The sequence below is a fragment of the Nannobrachium achirus genome (assembly GCF_963921795.1).
Source record: "Nannobrachium achirus genome assembly, chromosome: 5".
Taxonomy (NCBI): domain Eukaryota; kingdom Metazoa; phylum Chordata; class Actinopteri; order Myctophiformes; family Myctophidae; genus Nannobrachium; species Nannobrachium achirus.
In genome coordinates this window covers 24,550,099-24,555,611 of record NC_137814.1, presented here as the reverse complement: position 1 = coordinate 24,555,611, position 5,513 = coordinate 24,550,099, and the positions used below count along the sequence as shown (strand labels likewise).

Sequence of the window (5,513 nt, the reverse complement as noted above, 5' to 3'; positions counted from 1 at the left end):
AAGTGGAAAATATTTCCTTTCTGACTGATTCTAATTGTGAATCTGTTTTGTCCTCTGCGACCATTCTCGCACTCTGCAGCTGTTCGACTGCTCTGCTCAGGACTTATTTCGTGAAGATTTAGGTTGTGGTTCTGCATGTCTCCAGAAAATGATTTTAGTTATGAATGAAAGTTTTAATTTGTTTGCTTGTTGGGGAGGGCTAATAACAACCCGTTCTATTTGTTTCCACCACATCTGTTCCATCTTCAGGTAGGAAACGCAAGCCTGCCAAGGAGCCAAAAGTAAGTAATATATCACTGACATGTTTGTTGTGTGTATTACTAAACGGACCAAATGAAAACGGCAGACAATATAATGTAGATAAAGTGTTATGGAACGGTTATTTGCACACACTCAAGATGTCAGATGTTGTATATGACTTATGTTTCAACCATAGCCTCTCAAAAGCATGACGTTATTTTCACAAATGTCTTTGTCTTTTTTCCCCCCCTTCACAATCACCACCAATAAATGTCACCATCCTCCGGACCCCCTATCACATTATTGCTTACAAATTAGAAGTGGGGTAACTGCTAATGGGAGAGGATACGGAAAGACATTTTGAAAATAAAAAATTGCTAAAAAATTAATTAAAACTAAACTAAACCAGTTTTGCTAACTGTTTCCCCACATGAAATATCTTATTACTTATAATGATGGAACCAATTTCTGGATTGTACAATCAAATGACAGAAGAAATCGGTTGGCACCCAGTACAAGATCATCAGAGCTGACCCCCAACTGAAGAGATCTTTTGGCACCCAAGTCTCCTGGACCAGGAGACTCACCAGAAGCCAAGGTTTGTCGCATGGAATACATAATAATGATACATATGAAGATATCAATTCTGGTCAGATCTTGTAATAAATCTTTATAAGTTGGTAATGATTAGAGGTGCTCCGATTGATCGGCGCACATATCGGATCGGCCGATCAAGGCCATATCGGTTTTGATCGGTGTTTCCATAATTGGATCAAAGCGAGCCGATCAAGGAATTGAAGCGAAAAAGACGTTGACGTTCGATCCACGTGTGCGTTGTGCATGCGTGCTTCTGACGAAGGAGTGCTCTGTTCTCCTCTCTCTCGTGTGTGTGTGTGTGTGTGTGTGTGTGTGTGTGTGTGTGTGTGTGTGTGTGTGTGTGTGTGTGTGTGTGTGTGTGTGTGTGTGTGTGTGTGTGTGTGTGTGTGTGTGTGTGTGTGTGTGTGTGTGTGTGTGTGTGTGTGTGTGTGTGTGTGTGTGTGTGTGTGTGTGGCTCCATGTTCACCTCTCTCTCTGTGAGCCACTCTCCACCCTCCCCTTCTACACGCTGTGCACGCTGCACCAGAGGAGATGCAGAGAGAGACTCAAAAGACTGAAGTTGTTTGTTTTAAACATATTGGATAGTGGATACACCACTGGAATAATTCATCATAGATCAGAATATAAGTAGCCTACTTCTACCTTTGTAGTCATCTCAAAGTAAAATCCACGATGTTATTCTCCAATTTGCTTGGATTAGAATCCAGAGAAGTGATCACGGTGAATGCGTTTTCAACACTATTGCCACCAGCTGTGTTGTTAGGTTAACGATGCTCTCTCTCTCTCTCTGCGACATGAGAGATAACTGCTGTAACGATGCTGTAAACTTAGTTCCAAAAAACATAATTCCAAAGTCATTGGAGTAGATATGGACAACAGTTGTTGTCAATCTAAAGATAAAGTTTGTAGTTCCCTTATATAGTTTAAAACGGTCATTTTCACAGGAGCTAAGAGTTAGCAGCTAGATGAAAGGAGGATGAAGTGTTGCCATTCAGTTTCTCTGCGACAGAAACAAGCAAACAGGTCTGCAATAAAGTGTTGCCAGATCCTGTTTTTGCCAGCAAAGAGGTCTATAAAATAAAATGGGGAAGGTCAGTCAAACAGAAACGTTGTCTGATATTGTTTAAGAACAGTGGTTCTCGAACATTTTCATGCCAAGAGCAAGGACCCTAAATGTGTAATACAGTGTACAGAAAATCTTAAGGGTCTTTTTGGCCTATTATTGTTGCTATTAACCATTATAACCAAATAACCTTGAAACTCATTAAGGGTAGACAATATTGCCACTATCTTTATAGGAAAACGTTTTTTTTTTTGTTTTTTTTCTTTAGGAGGAATTTTCCTAGGACTAAAATGATTTACAATACGATAATATATCCTATTGAGAATCTAATCGAATCATGACCTTAGAATATAAAGTTGATTTGAATTAACACAATGTCAATCTTGTGTAAGGGGAATCATTAAATATATAAATGCTCCTACAGTGACACAATAGAATAATTTATGGATTTCACGCTGTGATCGATCGGTAATATCGGGATTGGCAGATATTGATTACACGCTGTGATCGATCGGTAATATCGGTATTGGCAGATATTGATTCCAGCTGATCGGTATCGGCCCCAAAAAAACCTGATCGGAGCATCTCTAGTAATGATGACTCATCAAGTTTTATTTAACCTTTTAAAAGGATATTCCACAGAATTTAACGTCTACCCCGGCTTTTGTGTGCATCTCAGACAGTTGCTTGATTCAACATTTAGATATATACAGACATGCCCCCTCCGAACGAATATAGGCCTGTCCATACTTTATATTGACCGAAAAGTCCAACTCATCGAACATTTCGGAGATACTATGGACAGGCCTTAAGGGGTCGTTCCAGAATTCCAGAAAAAAATAAAAAATAAAAAAAAATAATAATGATATATACCGTATATATATATATATATATATATATCTATACTATAATTTTGCGAATGTCTGTCTGAGTGAGTGTCTGTCTGTCTGTATGAAACAGCGTTTCTCCTCGGTGGCTGGAGCAATTGATCTGAAATCGCATCACCATTAGCATATGAACACACCTGACATAACTGTGAAGCCCGTTTGTCACTTTCACAAATCGTATGCTGTATATTCGCATTTTTATGGTGTATCTATATCTATTTAGCCTACAGTACCTTTTGTGACCACACATGTTAAGGGAGGGGCGCTGTTGTTCAGGCCATGCACAATCACACACAAACCCACACACACACACACACACACACACACACACGGGGGGGGGGAGTGTGTGTGTGTGTGTGTGCAGGCGGGCGGGGGGGGGGGGGGGGGGGGGGGGGTTCTGGCCCTGTTACAGATGTTGTCCAAAAATCATGCAGATCGGTACACAGTATCTCTGTAGCCGTTAAATGGAACGGGTATTTCTTACATTGATGCTCCTACATATTAGCATGCAAGCACCAGTTAAAGTTACTTTCCATCCCTCATATACTGTGTGCACAGTGCACATCCCATAACCCACACACTGCACATCATTTCGGAGCTCATATCTTTGAACGGGTAAGGGCTAGTATATATAATTCTCAGAACACACATTCTCAGAACCTTGAAATATTTGCTGATCTTAAATATTAATTGTAAAAAATGTACTAATTGACAAATTGGTCAGTTCTCTTATAGGCAAATATGGTCAAATATACTGTATTTAGCTTTGCTTTGAAATGTCATATTGTAAGAATGTTAGTTTTGATGTCTTCTGATGTTTATATGGGAGGGTTGTGTCTGATCAAATGAATATCAAATATCTAAATATTGAAGCAAGCTAATTCAAATCTGTGTTGGGTACAGCCCGAGCAAAGGTTAGAATGACCCCAGAAGTGTTTTCAACAAAGTAAAATATCTCGGGTTAGGGTTATTAGGGAATCTAAAAGCTCACAACGCATTGCGATGTGAGCTTGTAGATTGGCTGTTGTTTGCGTTCTTTTGACGGTTTTGAACGTTTTAACGCATTAACTGCCAAAAACGTGAATCCCTTAAAAATCCCGTTGTCCCACCCTGCCACGCCCGTGAATCCCGTGAATAAAAAAAAAAAAAAAAAAAAAAGTTTTTTTTTTTTTTTTTTTTTTTTTTTTTTTAATTTTTTTTGGACCCCAAAAACGTTAGTAGGCATGATAGCGATCGCGAAATTGCTTGTTTAACCCCCATACAACCCCCATACAACTCAGGTAGCAGACCTCCAAGCTCACAACAGTGTAAAACATAATGGCTGCTATCTCATGAATGCCTGAACGGATTTCCATTCGGATTTTTTTGTTTGAAAGCTGTGAGCAATGTGGACACACGTGGTGCATTATCTAGGCATGGGTGTGCATGATCCGTGCACTATGAATTACATGGAAGTCTATGGAGACGAATGGCAGTTAAAGAGTACGAAGGTATTGTTAAATGGCAGCATATGAGTTAATAGTGAAAGTGGTGAAACAGGCATTTCTTTTCTAATTAGGTACTCAGATAAGTGTGCTTTCTGTGAGTGTTGGCATCAGTACACCGTTCCAATGGAAAATACCACCTCCAATCCAGAGCTCAACATTCCGGAAACCTTTTCTACCCTCTAAAAGACGACGGCTGAAACTAGATGATGATGAATCCACACTATCGTAAGTTGGCTCAAAGCATAATAGTAATTTCTAGTTGAATTGAACTGTTATATTAGTAACACTGTTACTGGACTGTCACTTCTGGCATTGATGACATTTTGTTTAATGTTGCCTTTTTCCCTGTTCCCCCCATTTCTGACCTATCCATTGAGCAGACAAGCCTCACCCTCCATAAATGATGTCCCCAAATATGTTGTGGATGAAGACTGTCTCCTCCAACTGTTTGAAGAGTGTCCAGTGTGTGGCTCCATGTGTGAAGTCCAGAAGACAACAATAGAGTCCCTCCTGACTATTGATCAGCTGTGCCCCCAATGCCAATTCAACAGAAACTGGAGAAGTCAGCAAACAGAGAAGGTATTTAAAGTCGCACTGTGTTTTCGGGTATCAGTGGGCACTAATAACATGGCAGCCAACATCTTTGCCGTCATTTACGTCCCTGCTCAGTTGCGCAAGTGACGTGATACTCTTTGACTCTTTTGTTTCAATGGGTGTGGCTTTGCACTTTGGTGAGTGCCATGCCTGTCTACAAGTTCATTGCGCAGTGCACAGTCATACGTTTTACCCAGTTTTAACCAACAACTCATCTTCTATCGTGTGTAAACATGGGTCATGTTTACACACGATAGAAGATGAGTTGTTGGTTTCACAGGCAAGTGATACGTTTGGGGGAGCATTGATTGGCAGTTCTACCTTGGTGTGTCCAGCTTGATTTAGTAGGAAGGGCTGAATTCAGCCATTTGCAAGCAGGTGGGGTAGTGCTAGAATTATTAGCAGATCTACAAGCTCACATCGCAGCACGACACATTGTGAGCTTGTAGGTCTGCTATTTTGTGTGTGACTGCCACAGATAAAACAGTCGATAAAAAGCAATCTTCTCTTGCTTGTTGTTTGATAGTAAAACAGCAAAGCCCCTAGCAGGGACTCTCCTGAGGCTATATATTTATGGAAATATGTTTGTTATTGCTTATACTGCAGCGTGACGACTTTGCCAACTTATTGCCAATGGCCCTTATT

The 5,513-nt window shown here is 40.3% G+C and overlaps 1 long non-coding RNA gene across 1 annotated transcript; it reads left to right on the top strand.

The window, feature by feature from the left end:
- Positions 1-723: 723 nt before the first annotated feature.
- On the top strand, positions 724-4,771 carry LOC308285479. The gene is made up of 3 exons (XR_013962065.1): positions 724-838; positions 4,346-4,499; positions 4,655-4,771. It is a non-coding gene; the product is annotated as an uncharacterized lncRNA (long non-coding RNA).
- The last annotated feature ends 742 nt before the right edge of the window (positions 4,772-5,513 follow it).